The sequence below is a fragment of the Nyctereutes procyonoides genome, unplaced genomic scaffold, assembly GCF_905146905.1.
Source record: "Nyctereutes procyonoides isolate TBG_1078 unplaced genomic scaffold, NYPRO_anot_genome, whole genome shotgun sequence".
Lineage (NCBI taxonomy): Eukaryota > Metazoa > Chordata > Mammalia > Carnivora > Canidae > Nyctereutes > Nyctereutes procyonoides.
The window spans coordinates 786,167-812,224 of NW_026575033.1; the positions used below are offsets into that span (position 1 = coordinate 786,167).

Here is a 26,058-nt window from a genome sequence, read left to right on the forward strand (position 1 = left end):
ATTTTTTATTTTATTTTTTAATTTTTATTTATTTATGATAGTCAGAGAGAGAGAGAGAGAGAGAGAGAGAGAGGCAGAGACACAGGCAGAGGGAGAAGCAGGCTCCATGCACAGGGAGCCCGACGTGGGACTCAATCCCGGGTCTCCAGGATCGCGCCCTGGGCCAAAGGCAGGCGCCAAACCACTGCACCACCCAGGGATCCCAAGAAAGGATTTTAAAAGATTAAAATAACTTTAAGCTCATTATATGGTTAATTTTTTAATGGTAAATGTAATGCAAGTACATACAAATTTGAAATCCAAAAATAAAAAGATAATTGAAGGTTTCCTTTAATTTTACTTTCCAGATACAATAACTAATATACAATGTGCTTGTCTCCTTAATACTATATTTAGGATATCTTATCCATATCACTTCTTATTATACTATACTGGAAAGTACATTTTAAAAATTATTATTAATAAGGAAAAACATAAGAAGTAAAACTGTAATGGTCAAGATTATCCAGTGCCATTTTTTCCCACTGATGCCATTTTTAAAAGTAACAATACATGTATACTGGAGTAAAGTCTCCCACCGAACCCTATTCACCATCCCAGTCAGAGTGCATTTACTCTCCCAGATTAAACACTGTTACCTTGCAGGAAAACTTTAAAATTGTCCATTCATATACCAAGACTGCAAAAGAAATTGTAGACACAGACATATAGATAAAATTGTACATAGATACATATGATGATGATGCCACAAATATGTATACTGTTTTTACCCTAATTATCTATCTCTACTATAGTCTTATAACTGCACACTTATTTATTCATTCCACCTTCTTTTTTTTTCCAATTTGTGTGAGCCTGAACAACTTTTATTTTGCTGAATGAAGTGAAATAGGAATCCAGTTCCTTTAACCATAATGAGGAGCAGATCTTTGGAACTGAACAAGGTCAAGAAATAGAGGTGTATTTATTTAATATGTGCTCCCATTTCAATGTAGTGTTCTTTCTATACAAGAAAAAGATATGTCATTCCATTTAATCCATTGTCCCATTCCTTATTGTTCATCCATATGAATTTATAAGTACTCTAGCAGTCTTGAAAGGCTCCTCCTTTAATACTATTTCTTTTCTCACAATCATTCTGGATATTTCACCATGCTAGTTCCTCTAGATAAAACCTATATTTGTTTTGCCAGTTCCAGGGGGAAAAAATGCTGTTTTATTGAAATTATATGGCATTTGTAGATCATTTTTATGGATTTTGTTACAAAATCAATTCTTCCCAATCTTTTCCCATTCCATAAAGTTGTTTTTTTTTTTAATGAGTGGAATGGATGTTAATTTTTATCCAAAGATCCATTAACAATCTATGGAGATAGCCATATAGCTTCTCTCTTTTGCCTTATTAGTATAAGAATTAAATGTTAGGTCTTTGGATGTATTTTTTTAAGATTTTATTTATTTATTTGTTCATGAGAGACACACAGAGAGAGACAGAGACACAGGTAGAGGGAGAAGGCTCCACGCAGGAAGCCCAAGGTGGGACTCAATCCTGGGACCGCGAGATCACGCCGTGAACCAAAGGCTCAACCGCTGAACCACCCAGGCGTCCCAGGTCTTTGGATGTTTGTGTAAAACCCAGTTGGCCATGCTATATTCTTCTTTTAATACACAATTGACTTCTATTTACTAATAAATTTTCCAGATTTTATATTGCTATTTAAAACATCAATCTGTACTTTTATTACTTTATTCATTTTTATATCCATATTATTCTGTCCTTATGAAGAAATATTACACTTATTTTGCTTAAGTTCAACAAAAGCTGCTTTTGAAATTAATGATACTGGCTTTCAAGCCCAGAAGAATAAACCTTTTATACTTAAACCCTATAAACCAAGTTGAAAATGAGATTATTTTGGATTTAGGGTCATATCTAATAGTGCCTAAATACCCATATATAAACATGGATTATGGAATCTATGGTTATACTTCAACTCTACTTTTGTTACTTTTGTTATGATAAAATTTATTTTTCTCTATTCATTTTGTGCACATACACAAATTGGCAAATATCTCAAGTAGCAGAAGCATGTGATCAAAAGACCACCCACAGGCTTGGATTACACATGTGCAGCAGATTTAACCATAGTTTATAAAAGAGAAGTCATGCGAAACAAATCTGAAGTTTACTGCTAGATTGAGGTGGAAATAACTTTTAATCAAACAAGTCTTTGAGGACTTTGATTCTGTGGCATGTATCCAAGCCAGATACAAAGAAAGAGAAAGAAATAGGAAGACACCATGATTTGAAGCACACTTGTTCCTATCATCACCAGATAGGCCAACAAGTGGATAATCTGTGTTAAACTGAATATTTTCTGCCTCAATTTTTAGTTTATTTCTTGATCAGTTTTCTCAGTTACTATTTTATTTGCTGCTTGGTGATCTCTGCTGGTAGAGAGTGCCAGGATTGAGGGGGAGTAAAATGTTCAGAAGTGGGGGTAAGTAGGCCAACTCCTGGAGTTGGAGAATTTTCAGAGCTTCCAGGGCCACCAAAAGAGAAAAGGTTAAGGAAGGATGCGTAAGCAAGTCTGCACACTCCTTTTCACACCCTTTTATTAAAGAAATTTTGACTGTCTATTTTTTGTCTGAACAATAAGTATCTGCATCCTTTTAAAAGGAAACTCATAAACCAGTGTACTAAAATACACTATGTCCTTAATTAACCTGAAACTATAAGGCAGACTAATAGATAACATGAAAGTAGAGTGATCTATAGCCTGGAAGTCTCGGTAAAGAAGAAAAAGTCAGTGAAGTCACTGAGTGGGAGATGTGGAAGATGGAAGTTTACAGTTTTAAAAATGGAACTTGTCCAAGTATAGTTAATGGAGTAAAGGTGTGTTACCCTCCAAGGTGACCACCAATGATCTCACCAATTGGTATACCCCTGTGAAGTCCCTCCCATGTTGAATAGTACTGACTCTTGTAACCAAGAAATATTGCAGAAAAGATGGAATGTGACCTCCAAGCCTAGGTTAAAAAAGATACTGTGGCTTATTATTGCTCTTTCTTGAATCATTAACTCTAGAGGAATCCAGTTTTCATGATACAAGGAAACTCAAGCAATGATATGGAGAAGTCCACAGGGCTCCCGCTAAGAGCAGCATTAACTTTCTAGGCACATGAGTGAGCCACCTTGGAAGTAGAGCTTCTAGCCCCACTCACACTTTCAGACAAAAGTAGACATGGGCAACATCTCAATTGCAATCTTTTGATACCCTGACCCAGAATCACCAAGTCAAGACTCTATTGGATCCTAATACACAGAAATTGTGCCAAACAACAAATGTTTATTGCTTAAAGACACAAACTTTTCAACAATTTGTTATAAAACAGTGGATAACCAATACATGATTTGAGAAATGGAGCAGATGCGTTTATGTCATCTATAAGTAGAGCTGAAGATCATGAGAGATCAGCAAGTCAAAGAATCAATTTGCCACTTGCAGAGTAAATAGATGTTGACATCACCCAGAATGATGGCAGCACTTGGAGTGAAGAGAATCAAGAGCCCAACTAGATCCAAAGGCTTAATTTTTAAAAAAAAGTAGATGGAAGATGCACTTCAAAGGAAGTATTTCAAAAAAGCAGGAATCTTTACAAGAAAAAAAGTAATCATTGGAAAGCTGAACTGAAACCCACCGAAGGGGCCACTGACCTGTCTTCCTAACCTTGGTTTACATAGAAATGGGCTCTTGGGGTAAATAATAAAAGTGCATAAGAAACTGTGTTACTATTTATACACTAATCTCATCCATATTATTACTAAACCTTGTCATAATAACTTTGCCAAGAGTTTTTTCTAAGGAAAAGAAAGGTTTGGTTTTCAGATTCTTACAATATTTTTAAAACAAGCATAGTTTGCTACACTCCACATGATATACAAGAAGGGACACATTTCTGTACCATTTTAAATAAAATCCTATCCAACTTGGAGGCAACTTTGCTTTTCGTTCTTATGACTCCATCACTTCTCTGGTGTTAGAGAAGGACTTAGGAGCCAGGCAATCTAGGGACATTTGGGAGAGGTCTCCTTCTGGTCAGTAGGCCAACATGCTCACCGCGGAGATTCGTCGTGAGATTTATTGTTCTAGCCCCCATTAAAAAGTAGAGACATCTACCTCCTTCAGGGTAGCCCGTGAGGCCATGATGCTTAATGCTCAGTGCCCAGGTGATTTCACTCAGTCCCTGCTATCAATAGTGCTGAATGGGTGCTTGTCCCATCCTGCATGAGCATTACAGCCAATCACAGAACGCACCACCATTCTGTCCAAGGGTCTGAGAACCCAACTCTCTCTCAGGCTGGAACCAGCATCTTTTACTAGAAGCACCAGCTCCCATTTCCTTGCAGATAATCCAACAGGTTTGTTTTAAGAATACATATAAATCAATATCACCTTGAGAGATTTTACACCTACAACTTTTAACTTTTTATGCCTATAAAAAGTTTCCTATGACAAAGGAACACTAAATATAATAAAATTTGGCTATACTTCTGGAAAAAGGAAGGGGAAACTTATATTTTCTTTTATTTATTTTTATTTATTTACTCCACAAGAACAAAAAAGAATGAGTCATTTGTAACTCATAATCTTTGTTCTGTGCAGTGAGCATCTAATGTATTGCATGAGCATCCTTTCTCTTTTTAGTAACTTAAAGAATATTTATCTTTCTGGGGTTTTTTATTGAGATATAATTGACATATATCAGTTCTAGAGGTACAACATAATGATTTGATATATGTATACCTTGTGAAATGATTGCCATAATAAATCTAGTTAACATCACTACACACAGTTAAAAAATTTTTTCTTGTGATGAGAACTTTTAAAATCAATTGTCTTAGCAACTTTCAGATACATGATCTTTCAGTAAAAGAGAAATACTAGCATGAATATGCCTGTTCTTAGCATACAGTTTAGGTGGGATTGTAAAACTAACCTGGAATATATAAAAGTTACAATGCTAGATACATTCTGGTGTAGAGAAAACATACATTTGGTTGCTCCTGCACCGTTTACTATTTTTTAAATTACTTATTTATTTATTCATAGAGACACACACACACACAGAGAGAGAGAGAGAGAGAGAGAGGCAGAGACACAGGCAGAGGGAGACTCCATCCAGTGTCTCCAGGATCACGCCCTAGGCTGCAGGCGGCACTAAACCGCGGCGCCACCGGGCTGCCCTGCACCATTTACTATTAATACAACATTGAAATCTTAAAAACATTGAGATGAAGGGTGAGTTAGTTATATGTCTAGTATCCATTTATCTTAATAATAGCATTATATTTTCATTGTACATATATTATTTTTAACAACTTGCCTAGTTAATTTCAGCAGTTCTTTCCACAACTACGGTAATATCATGAAAAGGTTACAATATTTTGATTCCTATGATTATAGGAATCTTTATATTTAGTTAGCCTTAGGACACAACAGAGATTTTTGTTTAATTTTTCACTAAACACAAAAGTACAGATATTAATGTAAATGATATGCACACTGAGATGTATCAAATGTTACCATTTTTTCATATTCCCATCACTGCTATTTTTTAGAAATATGCATAGATACAGTTGAAGCCTCTGTCCCTTCTCTAATCGAACCCCTAGAAACTCCTTCCAGTGCCTCATCCTTTTCATCTGTATTTCGTGTTCCTGAGACTGGAGATCGTGTGTTTTAAATTTCCCAGAGAACATACCTCCTCTCTTCTCAAGACATGGGAAAAGGTCATCTGGCTGCTTGAAGCAGATATGAGACAACAGGGCCTATGCTTTTAGGGGATTCTTCGGACCAATTACCTATTTTCAGCTCCTACGTCATTCCAGAAATATCCAGGATTGCCAATGAAAAGTTATTTTCAAGGAGGGGCCTGGTGCCTACAAGTCCTGAGCCTTTCTGGGACTTTTTGGGGCTAATCATTGCTTCTCATAGGCATGCCTTCTGCAGACATTTAAGTTTTCTAATGTAGTTAGAGTTAGATCACTCATTTTTATGTTAATTATTTGCCAACAATTTTGTCTATTTCCAGCATCTTCTGTCTTCTCTACCAATTTCCGTCCTTTTGGATTTTTACTATTATCTTATGGGGTTTTAATAAAAAGACAAATTCATCAGTCAGGGTTTTTCCCAATAAATATAAAATTTTAAAAACACTTATTAATAAGTGTAATGACTGAAATAGCCAACAAAAGTAACCAGTTGCAAGAACCATTTATAAAGAACCAGTTTTGCCTAGAAAGAAAAGTACAAGAGCAAAAACTTCTTTTTTGGATCACTATGATGGTATTATTTAAACAAAGGGAGACTCAGAACTTCATTTCCAAATTAACTGGGAGGTTTTGTGATTATTTTTCCCCTGAGATTTTGCTCTGCTAAAAGAAATGCTTTCTTTTCTTGTTAGCTCTATTCATTATTTAGAAGTTCAAAATAATAGAATATGTTACAATGAAATGCTATAGAATAAGCAATAAAATGGTAGTGAAACATTTTATTGTAACTGTAAGAAGATTCATACTTGTCCTGGACAATAGTCATTCAGCATTTATTTATTTCTTCAACAAGTATTTGTTGGATGCTCATAATATGCATTGAGCTTAGAACTCAGTATTGCAAAGTTTGTAAGATTCGGTCCCTGTGTGTTTATACCTACTTAATCCTCTATGGACTATGTATTTAATACACATCATAGTCCTATAATAACTTTTAATTAACAACTTGAAGTAGGAGAACAGTATGACTCTCCATTCAATTTGACAGGTGCCCAAATTTTTAAATAGTTAACTGGATTTACTATTTTAGGATAATCTACCATATGACTAAAAGCTAAATGCACAGAGCAGAAGATTATAAGAAGAGCATTTCTTATTAGTGTCACTTTTTCTACTTGGAATCACATACTGTACTTTTAATTGATTAAGAATATGTTAAAAAGGCAGGTGTTGGTTTTAAGCCACAAGGTCAGAGTGTAGAGGGATATGTGTAAATCCTATGTTTATTAGATCTATAAATATAGTTCTTTCTACACTAAGTCTGTTTAATTTCTAAGAACCCAGCCCTCAGACCTAGGACTGCTTCCCAGCCCGCTGCTGGAATTCTTGATCGTGGCAGTCTGCTGAAACATGAGTTCAGTTACCAAATATAGTTGAGTGGAGTAAGAGGACAGATGCAAGTCCGAGGCCACAGTTGCCTCAAAGTGACCAAGGACCAAGCCGTCTTTAATGAATAGGCAAGACCAACCTCCGCTCTCCCAGAGAAGAAGAAATGCTCATTTGAAACCCATCACCTTTTCAGAGTCTTCAAAATAAACAAGGATTGAAAAGGTTTGTAAGATATTTCTTAATATACTATTAGGGCAACATTTTCTCAACTTGTTTTAAGCTAAAAATATAATAGTTTCCCTGAAATTATAATACTATTTAGACAATGCCTTGATTTTTCTTTAATTTGGAGAGAAATGGGAATTTTGTACTCTTTCCAAAAGAAGATAATACATAAGATTTACCTTTATTTCTACCCCACTGTCAAATAACTGAATTTTCTCTTATAATCTTAAATATGCTAAATTGGTGCTATCAGTCCCTGAAGAATGAAGTGTAGTTATGGAAGCAACATTTGTCAAGATTGTTTGATTATATATGTGTTATGTTTCACAGAAAACATGAATGCAGTTAATTTGAACTTTGCCCATACTTAAGTTAAATACTGATGGCTTACAGTTGTGTACGGTAGGTCTTAGTAAGATTTTAAGTTGTTAACTATACTTCCAACAGATTTTTAAAATCAGTTTATATAGTAATTGCAGACATAGTAAATTATATCTATGCATAAAGTTTACATGTTTATTTATAAAAAAGATAAAGCTTACTAAGGGAAAACTACAGGCAAATTTAAACATCACAGTATGATTTTTATCATGTTGTTTTAAGTTACACATGAAATTGTCTTGAATCCAATATATGAGGTTGATACAGAATGGTTTGAGGGTCATATTACTTTTTTAACATTTACTAAAAATACTAATCACCTTCTAGTATGAATACTGTGACCACATATCAAGTCCATTGCCTAACAATACTATGCAAAATCTGTTTGATCATGTATGTGCAGAAATTACATAATAAATATCCTTTCCAGTATTTTTTCTCAAAGAATTTGAATGCTCATCTCGATTATTCAGATTTTAAAAATCGAGTCTATTTGACAAATTATTAGTAACAATAGACAAGGTATAAGATTTATTTGGCCAATAAATGCTCTGTAAATATGTGATTACATATTCCTAGAATACAGATTAGTTGTCTCCCATTTTAGTGTCAAATATGGATTAGGGTCTGTATTTTAAGGGCTCTATGTCAGTTCCATCTGAGCTTCTCTCTGTTTTATTGCTAAAACTGAATATTGAAGGGGTCCTGTAGCATACTTTGTAATACAGTATGTATCTAGATTATACTGGACAATGACAATCACTTTTATTTCTTTACTTCATTGAAAAAAACTGTAGAGGGAAAACACTAGTCAAGTTTCAAAAAATATGATGTATTCCTGAAGATATACCAACTGAAATGTGTAAGGACAAAACAAGGAACTCCACTTCGTTATTAATAATATGTGTGTGGAGGATATCAAAAGGGATTGAGATAACTGAGTTACAGTCAGGAATTTTAGCTATCTGGAGTTAACGGCTATGTCCTAGCTAAATTCTAGCAAAGAAAACAAATATTGAGTGAAGTAACTGACTATAATTTGTAACTATTATATTGGAGAATAGAGAAACAAATTTGGTAACTAATTTTTAACCTGTATACTTTTGATATTAAAACTCATTTTTAAAAAAACACAAGTAAATCCATTCCAACCTAAGCCAGCTTGACTACACGTAAAATTTCTTTTCCAAGATTCCTTTTTCACAAAACTTCTGCAATTTTTTATATTCATTCCCTTTTTTTTCTTTTTTCTTTTGAAAACAATCAGTTAGTTGTTTTATTTTAGGACAAAATTATTTTTTTCCTTAACAATTTGTATACCTCATACCTTTTCTTACCAAATACTCATACTACTTTCCTTGCATAGAAATGGTTCCCTTAATATTTCTAGTGGTTTTAATGACACATGCTAATTAGAATTCTTAACCCTTAGAATCCTTAATTTCTAGCAAAAACTAAGAAGTACATAATTGTGGACTATCACATTAGCATTCTGTGAGTTGGCAAATTTATAAGTACATTTTATTTTTTTAAATTTTTTAAAGATTATTTATTTATTTATTCATAGAGACACAGAGAGAGAGAGAGAGGCAGAGACACAGGCAGCGGGAGAAGCAGGCACCATGCAGGGAGCCTGATGTGGGACTCGATCCAGGGTCTCCAGGATCATGCCCTAGGCTGCAGGCGGCGCTAAACCGCTGCGCCACTGGGGCTGCCCTATAAATACATTTATAATTTCTAGAAGTATATTCTTCCTCACAGTAAATTTTTCAGTGTGGCACAAAACATGTTTACTAATAGACCCAAATATTTTTAGTTCCACTATAAAAGGATGCCAAAAGTGGATAAACCTATATTCAGTTATTAATGTTTCAGTACTTTATCTTATTTGGAAATGATATACTCAATGCATATTCATCATTTAATTTATCTCAGTGTAATTTTCAGGTTTTAAGTTACAAAAAATATTTTGGAAATTTTTAAAAAAATGTTTTAGAGGCGGTGGTGGGGAAAGGGAGAGAGAGAATCTTAAGCAGGCTCCACATCCAGTGCTAGCCTGAAACAGGAGGCTCAATCTCACAATCTTGAGATCATGACCTGAGCCAAAATCAAGTCAGACGCCTGACTGAGCCACCCAGCACCCCTTTCAAAACTATTTTTAAGTAGACATATCATAAAGCATAATTACTGTTTAAAATTCATTTATGAACTTTTTATGTATATTCAATTTACTTGATAATTATGTTTATTCATGAAAATTTCATGAGACATTGAATAGCTAATCATCATTTTTAAAAAATATTTTATTTATTTATTGAAGACACAGAGAGAGGCAGAGACACAGGCAGAGGGAGAAGCAGGCTTCCTGAGGGGAGCCCGATGTGGGACTGGATCCCGTGACCCCAGGATCACGCCCTGAGCCTAAGGCAGACGCTCAACCACTGAGCCACCCAGGCACCCAGTTTATCATCACATTATCTTTCTTGCTTTCAACTTATGTAACACAGGTAAACATGAGATTATTTGACTTTTTGTAAATCTAAGTGAAATAAAAGTTGTGTTCCATTACATTTAATGCTGATAATCCTAAAGACATTCCTGTCCTAATTAAACCAACAAATTTAAACTAGCTTTTTTTTTCTGAAGATTATCCTCAATCATGTGAACTTGAAAAATGTTTGAGTTGGTTTCTGTATTTCTGAGAATATACTTGATTTATATCAATGATTGCCTTTAACCCAGTTAAATAGAGCTCTTTACAAATTAATTTTGGCAATACTATGTTGAGGTAAAAATTTCATCTGCAAGATACTATGTACTACACACATAAACACAGAGACATACGCAAACAGAGCTCTTAATAGCTTTTATTTTAAAATTGTAGCTATGAGATATAGGTACAATAATGCAAAACTCACTAGTTTATAAAAGAACAATTTGGATCCAAATCGTGTTTCTAGAAGATGGAATAAGCTAAGGTTACCTGCTGAATGGCTGAAATGTTTTACTAATTGTGGAGAAAACTCTTAAGATTATTTGCCTCCTTCCCTTTCTTGTTTGTTTGTTTTTCCTTTCTGATAAGAATTACTTCCCTGAATTTTGCATTTCAAAAAGATGGCCTCAGTTCCTAGAGAAGATCAGACAAACAAGGCTTTTGAGATAAATGGGAGGTTTGGGGATTGGTAAGAAGGATAAGTGGGCTTTTTCTGTTCTTGTAAAGACTCAATTTGTAAGACCAGTTGTACAAGTTGCCCTCAGTTGGTAGTACATCTATTTTTAATTCCTCAAAGAATTGGGCTGCAATCTGAATATATCAAGGCACTGATCCACCTACATTGTCCTCAGTTTGCTTCTTTATATCAGTGAGATCTTTTTCTTTTAATCAGTGAGATCTTTAAGATAAAAATCATCGGAAGTTTCTTGTGTTCTGGGTTTACAGCGATTTGTCTTTAGAATGTTGTTCTTCCCTAGTACCTCGTTTTACTTATCTTAGGAGAAAAAGCCTTTGAAAAACTTCTTATCAGGTTCTGAATATCAACTTTTAATTTGGCCAACTTTTGACCATAGCACTACTTTAAAAAAATCCTTCCAAATATCTTCTTGGGTTTCAGCTGGGACAAACAGTAAATATTCCTGGTAGTATTGAACAACCTCATGGACCCAAGACAGTGGACCCAGTCAGTAAAGCCTCTGCTGCAAAATAGAATGCAACCCACTTTTCTGCCTGACCATATTTTTGGTGCCCCCACACTGACAGTTGCCAAGTCAAATTCTCAGAACACAGAAGAAGACAAATGGGAAGACAATAGTTGTCCCTGGGAGAGAAAGAATCAATAAGCAATGGTTCTGGATTTGGAAGGAAGAAACTGTGAGATTTTACCTTCCTCTCTCACTGGCACTAGTGATCCAGGAAAGCTGAATTCTGGGAATAATTTTCACCCTTTGCCAGCTTCTGCCAGTTTTCCCAGAATCCTTTCTGTGAGCTCCAGAGTGAGTACATCTAAAGTGTAAACCAGTATCAATCAGAATTTTTTGCAAGGTTTTCTATTAATTTTTGTTTTAATTTCCCCTTAGCTATGTAAGGGATAACTGGTAGCAGTTGACTGGAGAATGTCTAAGTTCATCAACCCTGGGAGGGGCCCATACGGAAGCCCTCTTTTGAGGGTAAATATGGGGGTGTTGAGTTGGTGTCAAGAATTTGATAAAACCTTCAGGGACAATCATATTTTCAGTGTCCCAGTTGATTGCAAGTGAGACCAATTTCTAGACCAAAGGTGTGATTATGGTGAGAATGCAATAGGATTATGATGAGAATGTGATGGGAAAGGCCCAAGGGTTTTAGGTTTCTAGCCTTGAGGCTATTGCACTTACGAGGCAACTTGAACTTTTGCCTACAGTCTTGTGGTCTCTTCAGAGTGGAAAAGTAGTTCATATAGAGGATTAGTAGATGGTGAGTACTCAGGTTAAGTAGGATAATTTTTCATTAGCCTTTTGCAATGAATCTTTCAATGAAACTGTTTAGAATCTTGAGCCATTTTGGAGACTTCTGCATGCCAATTAAAATACGTAACTTATTCCATTTGTTGATTTGGAAACCCTTGCTTGCAAGGACACTTCTTATATGAATGATCTTGTCTAATTGGAATGTTCCCCATAATGGCCATTGTAATCCTAGGTTTTAGTAATATTTTGCTTTTTTTTTTTAAGATATCTAGATATCTTACCAGCACCGTAGTTCTTAAACATTAAATAAGCAGGTGTGCCAAAATGTGATATGCTCAATTCTTTGAATCTTGAGAATCCTGTTTCTTTAGCTAAGCCTTGGTTCTCTCAGAGCCAAATTAAAACCTAAGAGGGATGTGCCACTGGATTGGAGGTTTTGTGGTGTTTTCAATGTGCCTCATTTCACAGAAATTTTGAGGTTGGTGGGTAAACTAGTATCAAACTAACTTGCTCTATGATCAACTTCCCAGCTTGGGAGTCTTAGAATTAAGTAATATGTGCTGATAAGAGCTTTTAAGTGCTCTATCCCTGCCCGCCAATTTTGTGGCTTTGACTTCCAAGTTTCCCATTAGCATTAGATCTATTATTCATTTCACAAGGTATCTTTATAATGGCAGATACCCTAACTACTTTTACTTGTGCTTACTTAGATGTTGGTTTTGATGGTCTAAACAGTCTGAATTTCTTCTTATTTTCCCAAGAACCTCAGTAATTTATGCTGTGGACTCACCTCAGGCTTTGTGAGTCCCCTAATGAGTACCTCCAAATGCAGACTCCCAATATGACTATTCCAGAGCCCTTACAAGACTCCCAGAATCTTTCTTGGATTTGTTTGTTTATATACACTTTTTCTGTGTGTGTGTATGTGTGTATACATTTTTAAATAAACTTTTCTAAAATAAAGTTTGTTTGGATCAGAGAGCTGAACACAAAGAAGTAGAGAATTCAAATGTGACAGTGACTTACCCATAGCCCTCATAACAATGAAAGGAACAGAAAATTCAAAGGGTTCAGAAGGCATCTTAACTATGCAGCATCTCTATAGGTCATTACCTGTCACATTCAGATTCCATCTTTGTCACTAACAACTGTTAAAAAATTATTAAACTAAATAATTTAGGTGATAAAAACAAATTTTATTTGAAATTTCATTAAATGCATAGCTTTCTTTTGGAGAATAGCAAATGGGGTGGAAAGCAGGAAGCTTTTTTAGAAAAAAAAATGAAGAACAAGGAAGAGAAAAATAGAAAATATCTTATTGGCAAGGGCCACTTAGTCATCCTTGTTTGGAGGAACAAAGAGCAAGAAAATACAGATAGAGCCTGGAGTTGCTTGGCATTTGGGGATTGATTGATTGTGTTTCTGGTCAAAAGAGCATTTACAAGTCACAAATTATCTAAGTTTCAATTTGCTTGGTAGGGATCCTCAGGCAGAAGTGGCTTCATCATTGGCCTAGAAGATTATTTTAATAAAAGAAAGAAATTATCAATAATAACTGTGAATGCAAATGGACTAAATGCTCTAATCAAAAGACATAGCATGACTGAATAAATAGAAAAGCAAGACCTAACTACATGCTGCCTATCAGAGAGTCATTTCAGACCTAAAGACACACACAGATTGAAGGTGAAGGCTTGGAAAAATATTTATCATGCAAATGGAAGCAAAGAGAAAGCTGGAGTGACAACACTTATATCAGACAAAATAGACTTTAAAATACAGACTTTAACAAAACACAAAAAGGACAACATAATCATAAAGGGAATATCCAGCAGAAAATATGACAATTATAAATATTTGTGCACCCAACATGGGAGCACCCAAATATGTTAAACAACCATTAACACACACAAAGGGAGAAATCGATAGTAATAGAGCAATAGTAGGGAACCCTAACACCCCACTTACATCAAAGGTAAATCATCCAGACAGAAAACCAACAAAGAAACAGTGGTTTGAATGACACGTTGAACTGGATGGAGCTAACATATATACTCAGAACATTCCATTCAAAAACAGAGGAATACACATTCTTTTCAAGTACACATGAAATAGTCAACAGAATAGAACCCATATAGGCCACAAAACAAGTCTCAACAAAATCAAAAAAGACTGAAATTTTATCATGCATCTCTTCTGATCATAACACTATGAGACTAGAAAACAACTACAAAAAAAATCTGGAAAAACCACAAATACATGGAGGTTATATAACATGCTACTAAACAATGAATGGGGAATAAGCTAACCAAGAAACCAAAGAGGAAATAAAAAGAATACATGGAGATAAAATGAAAACACAATGGTCTAAAATCTTTGGGATGCAGCAAAAGCTGTTCTAAGAGGGAATATATAATATATAGATGTATATAATATATAGATGTTGCATATATATGTTCATATATAGCAATATAGTTCCCTCTTAGAACCTACCTCAAGAAGCAAGAAAAATCTCAAATAACCTAACCATAGTTTGGCTAGTAGAAAAAGAACAAACAAAACCCGCAGCCAGTAAAAAAGGAAATAATAAAGATTAAAGTAGGAATAAATGAAATAGAGACTGAAAAACACTAGAACAGATTAGTAAAATGAGGAGCTGTTTCTTTGAAAAGATCAACAAAATTGGTAAGCATTTAGCCATATTCATCAAAAGAGAGAGAGAGAGAAACAGAAAGAGGACTCAAATAAAATCAGAAATAAAATAGGTGAAATAAAAACGAGCACCAGAGAAATATAATCATAAGGGAATATTATGAAAAATTATATGTCAACAAATTGGACAACCTAGATGAAATGGAGAAATTCCTAGAAACATATAACCTCCCAAAGAAATAGAAAATTTGAACAGACCTATTAATAGCAATTAAATGGAATCAGTAATGAAAAAATTCCCAACAAATAAAAGTCCGAGACCAAATGGCTTCACAAGTGAATTCTACCAAACACAAAGAATAGTTAATCCAGAGCACCTGGGTGGCCCAGTCAATTAAGCATTTGGCTCTTGATTTTGGCTCAGATCATGATCTCAGTGTCAGGAGATGGAGCCTCATGTCCCATACTCAGCAGAGAGTCTGCTTGAGAATTCTTTCTCCATCTCTCTGCCTTTCCCCCCATTCACATACTCTCTCTTTCTCTCTAAAATAAATAAATAAATCTTTTTAAAAAAAGAATAGTTAATACCTATTCTTCTCAAACTATTTCAAAAAACAGAAGAGGAAGGAAAGCTTCCAAATTCATTTTATGAGGCCAGCATTAACCTGATGCCAAAAGCAGATAAAGACACTATAAAAAAAGAAAATTAGAGACCAAAATTTCTAATGAACATAGACATAAAAATCTTCAATAAAATATTAGCAAATTGTATTTGACAATACGTTTTTAAAAAAACATTTATCACAATCAAGTGGGATTTATTCCAGGGGTACAAGGGTGATTCAGTATTCATAAATCAATCAACATGATACATCATGTTAACAAGAGAAAGAAAAAAAACACATGATCATCTCAATAGATGCAAAAAAGTATTTTACAAAACACAGCATCCATTCATGATAAAAACCCTCAAAAAAGTGAGCGTAAAGGGAATATATCTCAATATAATAAAGGCCATATATGAAAAATGCATGGTTAACATCCTGATATTCAATGATGGAAAACTGGGAACTTTTCCTCTAGGATCAGGAACAAGACAAGGATCCTTTCTCACCACTTTTATTTAACATAGTCCTAGAAGTCCTAGCCACAGCAATCAGACAACAAAAAGAAATAAAAGGCACCCAAATTGATAAGGAAGAAGTAAAACTTTCCCTGTTTGCCAAGGACATGATACATACATAGAAAACCTAAAAGACTCAACCAAAAAACTACTAGAACTGATACATAAATTCAGTAAGGTAACAGGATATAAAATCAATATACAGTAATCTGCTGCATATCTCTACACTACTAATGAACTAGCAGGAAGACAAATTAAGAAAACAATTCAATTTACAATTGCACCAAAAATAATAAAATGCCTAGGAATAAACTTAACCAAGGAAGTCAAAGACCTGTACTCTGAACACTATAAAACACTGTTGAAAGAAATTGAAGATGACACAAATGGTAAAATATTCCCTGATCATGGATTGGGAGTACAAATGTTGTGTGTGTGTGTGTGTGTGTGTGTGTGTGTGTGTTTAAAGATTTTACTTATTTATTCATGAGAGACACAAAGAGAGAGAGAGGCAGAGACACAGGCAGAGGGAGAAGCAGGCTCCATGCAGGACTCAATCCCAGGACTCCAGGATCATGTCCTGGGCTGAAGGCAGGCACTAGACCTCTGAGCCACCCAGGGATCCCCAGGAGTACAAATGTGAAAATATCTATACTACCCAAAAGCAATCTACAGATTTAATGCAATCCCTACCAAAATACCAACAGCAGTTTTCACAGAATTAGAACCAATAATCCTGAAATTTGTATAGAGCCACAAAAGATCCCAAATAGCCAAAGCAATCTTGAAAAAGGTAAAAAAACTGGAGGTATCCAAATCTCAGATTTCAAGTTATACTACAAAGCTGTAATTATCAAAACAGTAGGATACTGGCACAAAAATAGGTAGATCAATAGAACAGAAAAGAGAGCCTGGAAATAATCCCACAATTATATAGTTAATTAATCCACAACAAAAGAGGCAATAGGGGCAGCCCTAGTGGCTCAGCGGTTTAGCGCCACCTTCAGCTCAGGACGTGATCTTGGGGACGGGGGATCCAGTCCCATGTCAGGCTCCCTGCCTGGAGCCTGATTCTCCCTCTGCCTGTGTCTCTGCCCCTCTCTCTCTCTGTCTCCCATGAATGAATAAATAAATAAAATCTTAAAAACAAAACAAAACAAAAGAGGCAATAGTATATAATGAGAAAAAGTCTCTTCAACAAATAGTTTTGGGAAAACTGGATAACTTTATGCCAAATAATAAAATGTGAGACATGAAATTATAAAATTCCTATAAGAAAACATAAGGAGTAATCTCTTTGATGCCAGCCATATAAATATTTTTCTAGATATGTTTCCTTTGGCAAGGGAAATAAAAAAAAATTAAACTATTGGGACAATACCAAAATAAAAGTCTTTTGCAAGGAAAAGGGAAAGGAAATCATCAACAAAACAAAAAGATAACCCACCAAATGGGAGAAGATACTTGCAAATGATATATCTGATAAGGAGGTTAATATCCAAAATGTATAAAGAACTTATATAACTCAGAACCAAAAAACAAATTCAAAACAATTCAAAAATTATCAGAGGACATGAATGGATATTTTTCCAAAGAAGACTTACAGAGAGCCAACAAACATGAAAAGATGCTCAACATCACTAATCATCAGGAGAATACAAATCAAAACTACAATGAGATACCACTTCACACCTGTCAGAATAGCTAAAATCAAAAACACAGTAAACAAGAAGTGTTGGTGAAGATGTAGAGAAAAGGGAACCCTCATGCATTATTGGTGGGAATGCAAACTGGTGCACTTACTGTGGAAAACAGTACAGAGGTCCCTCAAAGAATTACAAATAGAATTACCATATGATCCAGTAATTCCACTATTAGGTATTTATCCAAAGAAAACAAGAACACTTCAAAAAGATATATTCATCCCGATGTTTATTGTAGCATTATTTATAATAGCCAAATTATGGAAGCAAACCAAGTGTCCATCCATACATGAATAGATAAAGAAGATGTGGTACATATATACAACGGACTATTACTCAGCTATAAAAAAAGTAATGAAATCTTGCCATTTGCAACAACATGAATAGATCTAGAGGATATAATGCCAAGTGAAACTTGGTGAGAGATAGACAAACACCATATGATTGAATTCATATGTGTGATTTAAGATGTAAAACAAAGAAAAAGAGAAGTGGGTCACCTGGGTGGCTCAGTCAGTTAAGCATCTGCCTTCAGCTCAGGTCATGATCCTGGGGTCCTGGCATTGAGCCCCATGTCAGGCTCCCCATTCATTGGGTAATCTACTTCTCTCTCTTCCTCTGACCCTCCCCTGGCTCTTGCTCTTTCTCTCTCTCTCTCTTAAAAAAAATAAAAAAGAGAAAGAAGCAAGAACATTTTTGTTTGAGTTCTTTCTCTCTTTTTTAAAACATTTTTTGATGAGTCTGACTTTTTTTTTTTTAAATTGTAGTTCACCCTACCCAGTAACATACATTCCACTAATCATGGGCCAAGCAAAAATGTTAGTGGATCATTTAACATAGTACTTGAGTGCCATACAGTAACTACATTTTCACAGCAAAAACATACATGCTCATAGAGTTCTTCAGCTAAAATTCAAGATGGTATTATATTACTCAATTTGAATCTTGAAGTGGATGAATTATTGAAATCAATTGATTTTTTTTCCTAAACATAATAAATTAAAATAGCATTTGAACAGAAAATGCATAGTTTCCACACAATCCAAAGCACCATAAATGTCCCCTCCACAAACATAATACCTCTTATTCAACTAACGGAAATTAGTTAAATGTGGTTGCTATAGAAACGTGGAACTGTCCTGTTCAGATTTTCCAAGCAGCATCCTTCCAGATCCATATAGACAAAACATTCTTTGTTTTATCAGTTTTGTTGTCTTAAAAAAAAATAGCTCCTAATTTCATCAATCTGTTCTATCGGGGTTTTTTGTTTGTTTTTTTTTTTTTAGTTTCTATATCATTTATTTCTGCTCTAATCTTTATTTCCTTCTTTCTTCTGGTTGTTGTTCCTTTTTTAGTGCCTTCAAGTGTAAGGTTATGTTGTTTGAGATTTTTCTTGCTTCTTGGTAGACTGGTATTGCTATAAAACTCCCTCTTAGAACCATTTTTGCTGCATCCCAAGGATTTTGAATGATTGTGTTTTCATTTTCAATTGTCTCCATGTACATTTAATTTCTTCTTTTATTTCTTGATTTACTCATTCATTGTTTAGTAGCATGTTATGTAACCTCCATGTATTTGTGGTCTTTCCAGATTGTGTGTGTGTGTGTGTGTGTGTGTGTGTGTGTGTGTGTGTGAGGGGAGTTGTTTTCTAGTTTCATGGCATTGTGGTCAGAAAAGATGCACAATAAGACTTTAATTTTTTGTATCTGTTGTGAGTCGCTTTGTGGCCTAATATGTGACTTATTCTAGAAAAGGTTCCATGTGCACTTGAATGTGTACTCTGCTCTTTTAGGATGGAATGTGCTGACTACATTTGTTAAATCTATCTGTTCTGGTGTGTCATTCAAAGCTACCGTTTCCTTGCTGATTTTCTGTTTGGATGAACTGTCCATCAATGTAAAGTGAGGGGTTAAAGTCCCCTACTATCCGTATTACTATTGATTAATTCCTTTATGTTTGTTATTAGCAGTTTTATCTATTTGGGTGCTCCCATGTTGAGTGCATAAATGTTTACAATTGTTATACCTCCTTGTGGAATTGTCCTCGTTACTATTATGTAGTGTCCTTCTTTGCCTCTTTTTACAGCCTGTGTTTTAAAGTCTGTTTTGCCTGATATAAGTGTTGCTACTCTGGCTTTCTTTTGACATTCATTTGCATGATAAATGTTTCTCCATCTCTTCACTTTCAATCTGCAGGTGTTTTTAGGTCTGAAATGAGTCTCTTATAGGCAGCATATAAATGGGTCTTGGTTTTCATCATTTTATCACTCTATGTCTTTTGACTGGAGCATTTAGTCCATTTATATTCAAATTAATATTAATAGATCTTTATTGCCATTTTGTTACTGGTTTTGTGGTTGTTTTTGTAGTTTTTTTTTTTTTTTTTTTAAAAAAAGACTCTTAACTATAGAGAACAAACTGATGGTTCCCAGAAGGGAGGTGGGTGGGGGGATGAGTGAAATAAGTGATGGAGATTAAGAGTACACTTATTGGGCAGCCCGGGTGGCTCAGCAGTTTAGCGCTGCCTTCAGCGCAGGGCGTGATCCTGGAGACCCGGGATCGAGTCCGACATCGGGCTCCCTGCATGGAGCCTGCTTCTCCCTCTGCCTGTGTCTCTGCCTCTCTGTGTGTGTGTGTGTGTGTGTGTGTGTGTGTGTCTGTGTGTGTCTCATGAATAAATAAAATCTTAAAAAAAAAAGAGTACACTTATTGTGATGAGCACTGAGAAAGTACAAAATTCTTCCCTTCCCTTAGCCAAAAGGCCGAGAAGTGATAGAAAGTACAGAATTCTTGAATCACTATATTGTATACCTGAAACTAATAAAACACCATATGTTAATTATGCTGGAAATTTAAAATAAATAATTGAAAAGTTTTAAAAAATAAAAATGAAAGGAAGAAATTTGGTCTAGGAATTGCCTGATTCCCAAGCAACAACAATAAAATGTTTTAAGTCTTTTTCAACTTTTGTTTTCATAGGGTAGATTTTATTTTGAAATATTTTTCATTTTGGGATCCCTGGGTGGCGCAGCGGTTTAGCGCCTGCCTTTGGCCCAGGGCGCGATCCTGGAGACCCGGGCTCGAATCCCACGTTGGGCTCCCGGTGCATGGAGCCTGCTTTGCTTCTCCCTCTCCCTCTGCCTATGTCTCTCTCTCTCTCTCTCTGTGCGTGTGTGACGATCATAAATAAATAAAAATTTAAAAAAAAAGAAATATTTTTCATTTTGAATCTTTGTACCAAGTTTTTATTACTTTTTTAGAAATTGTTTAAATATGAAAATAAGCAAATTAAAATGCTTAATTTAAATTGTAAGATCACTTATAATTTAACTGGGTCTTTTTTTCAAAGAATGTGAAATAAATAAAAATTTTTCATACATGTCCCACCCCTCAACCTTATTTCTGCCCAAGTTCTACGACAAGGTAATCAACATTGTTTGGTGCATATTCTTACAACATTTTTTCATGTATTTATTCCTAACTACATATGAATTTTAAAATGCTTATTGAAATGTTACTACACCTAGGCACCTGGGTGACTCAGTTGATTAAGCATCTGACTCTTGATTTTAGCTCAGGTCATGATATCACACTCTCCCTCTTTCTCTCCTTTTCAATAAATAAATTAAGTAAGTAAGTAAATAAGTACCTGGCCCATGTGGCATGGGATACTGAGTGATCCTTAGTACCTGTCAGCCATTTTCTAGCATCAGACACTTTTTCTTTCAAAATTAGCTTGTCAATGTCTCTACAAGGTATCGCATGAACAGATTGCAAAAGTTCTCCCCTTATCTAAATTAAATACCCATAATATCTCCAATGGGAAAAGAAAATTTTGTGGTTATATGCAGGTTTGAACTCCAAATCTGCCGTTTCCTGATAGTTCAACTTTAGCCAAATAATTGAATGTTTTTATGCTGAAGTTTTGGGGACAGAAATAACAAAAAGAAAAATAATGATTACCCCATCAATTATTCTGTGGATCAAATAGTTGATTATATGAAAGCAGGGAACATGCAACACTCAGAAGCTGTTATGTAGGAAATTCTCAGAGAAGGCTAGCTTTTATTGTTTGCAATTGAATTCTTTCTATTAGGCTCTGCTGTTTCTCATGCATATACCTTGACCTCCCCTTCCCTAGTCAGGGAAGTCTTTGTCAACAGCCTATAGTGCCTTGCCTCATAGGGATCATGCAGGGGATGTCCCACAAGAATTTTTTGCTGATAACATAGAAGGTTATCCCAGTTATCATAGATCTGGTTTTCACATAATTATTCCCAAAAGTCAGCAACTCAAAAAATAAATGTCATTCATAATTTCTAAATTTGTCTTTCTTTCTCTTTTCTGTTATTTATACATTCATATGTGTTGAATCATATATATTTATATTTATATTCAGGCACTCAAAAATAAATATTTTCCCAAATACAAGGATGGTAATTCCAAGACAATTAAAGATGAAAAAATAGCTTGTGTAGAATGTGCAATATACATAGCAAATTTTAAAAGTTCAATGAAAACTTACATACATGTTCTATATTTCATAGTAGATCATGAGTCCAACAGGATATTAACTTAAAGAAAAGTTGTAAACCATAAAATTATTTAGAAATAATCTATAAATTACGTGGCATAAAAGTCCTTAGAATGAATGAAATATGCCACAGGAATTAAACAAAATAGGTGACCATGGAAGTTTACAATCGAAAGCAATATATGCTTGGGAAAGTCCAGATGTTGATGAGCTGTCTACTGAAGTTCAAGGTGGAAGGAAATCTATAATGTCTCACAGTATTTGCTGATCTTCCCAAGCCTTGATTCACCAAATACTTGCTTAAGTTTGGCATCATAGGAGGAGGGGCAAGATGGCGGAAGAGCAGGGTCCCCAAATCGCCTGTCCCCACCAAATTACCTAGATAACCTTCAAACCATCCTGAAAATCTACGAATTCGGCCTGAGATGTAAAGAGAGACCAGCTGGAATGCTACAGTGAGAAGAGTCCGCGCTTCTATCAGGTAGGAAGACGGGGAAAAAGAAATAAAGGAACAAAAGGCCTCCGAGGGGGAGGGGCCCCGCGAGGAGCCGGGCTGAGGCCGGGGCGAGTGTCCCAGGACAGGAGAGCCCCGTCCCGGAGGAGCAGGAGCTGCACCAACCTTTCCGGGGGGAAAGGGGCGCGCAGGGAGTTAGAGCAGGACCCAGGAGAGCGGGGATGCCCTCGGGCTCCCGGGGACACTAACAGACACCTGCGCCCGGGAGAGTGCGCCGAGCTCCCTAAGGGCTGCAGCGCGCACGGCGGGACCGACCGGAGCAGCTCGGAGGGGCTCGGGCGGCGGCTCCAGGGAGGGAGCTGCAGGGCGGGAGCGCGAATCCCACAGCGCAGGCCCCGGAGCACAGGGCGCCGGGACACAGCCCAGGATCCGGCCTCCCCCGGGACAGGCGGAGGCCGGGAGGGCCCAGGACAGCGAGGACGCTCCTGCCCCGAGCTGAGCAGATCAGCGGCCCCGCCCCGGAGCCTCCAGGCCCTGCGGACGGGGAGAGCCGAGAGCCCCGAGCCCCGTGGTTCCTGCGGAGGCTGAATCCAGGCTTCCAGAGTTGCCATAGCAACTGCGGCTGTTCCTCCTGGGGCCCCACGGGGTAAACAACCCCCGCTGAACCCGGCAGCAGGCAGGGGCAGAGCAGCTCCCCCAAGTGCTAACACCTGAAAATCAGCACAGCAGGCCTCTCCCCCAGAAGACCAGCCGGACGGACCAGTGATACTCCCCCGTGTTCCAATACAACTTGTTTTTGGCCACTCTGCACTGAGCAAAATGACTAGAAGGAAAACCTCAACTCAAAAGAAAGAATCAGAAACAGCCCTCTCTCCCACAGGGTTACAAAATCTGGATTACACTTCAATGTCAGAAAGCCAATTCAGAAGCACTATTCTACAGCTACTGGTGGCTCTAGAAAAAAGCATTAAGGCCTCACGAGACTTCATGACTGCAGAATTTAGATCCAATCAGGCAGAAATTAAAAATCAATTGAATGAGATGCAATCCAAACTAGAAGTCCTAACGACGAGGGTTAACGAGGTGGAAGAACGAGTGAGTGACATAGAAGACAAGTTAATGGCAAAGAGGGAAACTGAGGAAAAAAGAGACAATCAATTAAGGGACCATGAAGACAGATTAAGGCAAATAAATGACAGCCTAAGGAAGAAAAACCTACGTTTAATTGGGGTTCCCGAGGGCGCCGAAAGGGCCAGAGGGCCAGAATATGTATTTGAACAAATCCTAGCTGAAAACTTTCCCAATCTGGGAAGGGAAACAGGCATTCAGATCCAGGAAATAGAGAGATCCCCCCCTAAAATCAATAAAAACCGTTCAACACCTCGACATTTAATAGTGAAGCTTGCAAATTCCAAAGATAAAGAGAAGATCCTTAAAGCAGCAAGAGACAAGAAGTCCCTGACTTTCATGGGGAGGAATATTAGGGTAACAGCAGACCTCTCCACAGAGACGTGGCAGGCCAGAAAGGGCTGGCAGGATATATTCAGGGTCCTAAATGAGAAGAACATGCAACCAAGAATACTCTATCCAGCAAGGCTCTCATTCAAAATGGAAGGAGAGATAAAGAGCTTCCAAGACAGGCAGGAACTGAAAGAATATGTGACCTCCAAACCAGCTCTGCAAGAAATTTTAAGGGGGACTCTTAAAACTCCCCTTTAAGAAGAAGTTCAGTGGAACAATCCACAAAAACAAGGACTAAATAGATATCATGATGACACTAAACTCATATCTGTCAATAGTAACTCTGAACGTGAATGGGCTTAATGACCCCATCAAAAGGCGCAGGGTTTCAGACTGGATAAAAAAGCAGGACCCATCTATTTGCTGTCTACAAGAGACTCATTTTAGACAGAAGGACACCTACAACCTGAAAATAAAAGGTTGGAGAACCATTTACCATTCAAATGGTTCTCAAAATATACCCTAAAAACTATAGAACACTTCTGAAAGAAATTGAGGAAGACACAAAGAGATGGAAAAATATTCCATGCTCATGGATTGGCAGAATTAATATTGTGAAAATGTCAATGTTACCCAGGGCAATTTACACGTATAATGCAATCCCTATCAAAATACCATGGACTTTCTTCAGAGACTTAGAACAAATTATTTTAAGATTTGTGTGGAATCAGAAAAGACCCCAAACAGCCAGGGGAATTTTAAAAAAGAAAACCATATCTGGGGGCATCACAATGCCAGATTTCAGGTTGTACTACAAAGCTGTGTTCATCAAGACAGTGTGGTACTGGCACAAAAACAGACATATAGATCAATGGAACAGAACAGAGAACCCAGAAGTGGACCCTGAACTTTATGGTCAACTAATATATGATAAAGGAGGAAAGACGATCCACTGGAAGAAAGACAGTCTCTTCAATAAATGGTGCTGGGAAAATTGGACATCCACATGCAGAAGAATGAAACTGGACCACTCTCTTGCACCATACACAAAGATAAACTCAAAATAGATGAAAGATCTAAATGTGAGACAAGATTCCATCAAAATCCCAGAGGAGAACTCAGGCAACACCCTTTTTGAACTTGGCCACAGTAACCGGAGAAGGACAAACAGTGTATGTTCTCATTCATTTGGGGAATATGAATAATAGTGAAAGGGAATATAAGGGAAGGGAGAAGAAATGTGTGAGAAATATCAGAAAGGGAGACAGAACATAAAGACTTCTAACTCTGGGAAATGAACTAGGGGTGGTGGAGGGAGAGGAGGGCGGGGGGTGGGGGTGAATGGGTGACGGGCACTGAGGGGTACACTTGACTGGATGAGCACTGGGTGTTATTCTGTATGTTGGTAAATTGAACACCAATAAAAATTAATTTATAAAATTAAAAAAAAAGTTTGGCATCATACATAAATGTCAAAGTTCACCTGGAAAAATTTGCCTTCAGAGCACCATGAGGATACCCGCAGCTGCCTGCATGGTACAATTTGAGAGCACACAAAGCACCACTAGCCTGAGAGTATCCTCTGGCGACTGTTACCACCCTCCCACCAACAGCATGCCTCCTACAACAGCCATGGTTTGCAAACACCAATATTAACACATAAATATGCATTTTATTATATTTAGTGTTTTTGTTTTGTTTCATTTGTACTTTAACAACTTTCAAAGATAACTTGAGACTGTATACAACAAAAGCACAATGCAATTGCCCAAAATCAATTAAAAGATTAAGACCAAACCAAGCATAAGAAATTTAGAACCTGACATTATATCAATTTCCTACTTTTGCCTTTTCTTCTTTAGAATGTTAACTCCTTAGGACAGAGAATTCTGTCTTACAACTGTGTCCCCAGCCTGTA

The 26,058-nt window shown here is 36.5% G+C and overlaps 1 protein-coding gene across 1 annotated transcript in view; it reads left to right on the top strand.

Annotated features, from left to right (window-relative positions):
- The first annotated feature begins 7,265 nt into the window (after positions 1-7,265).
- LOC129504555 (palladin-like) overlaps positions 7,266-26,058 on the top strand; it is a 417,088-nt gene continuing 398,295 nt past the window's right edge. The window contains 1 exon segment of the mRNA XM_055317307.1: positions 7,266-7,387. The gene's annotated coding sequence lies outside the window, so the exon portion shown is untranslated.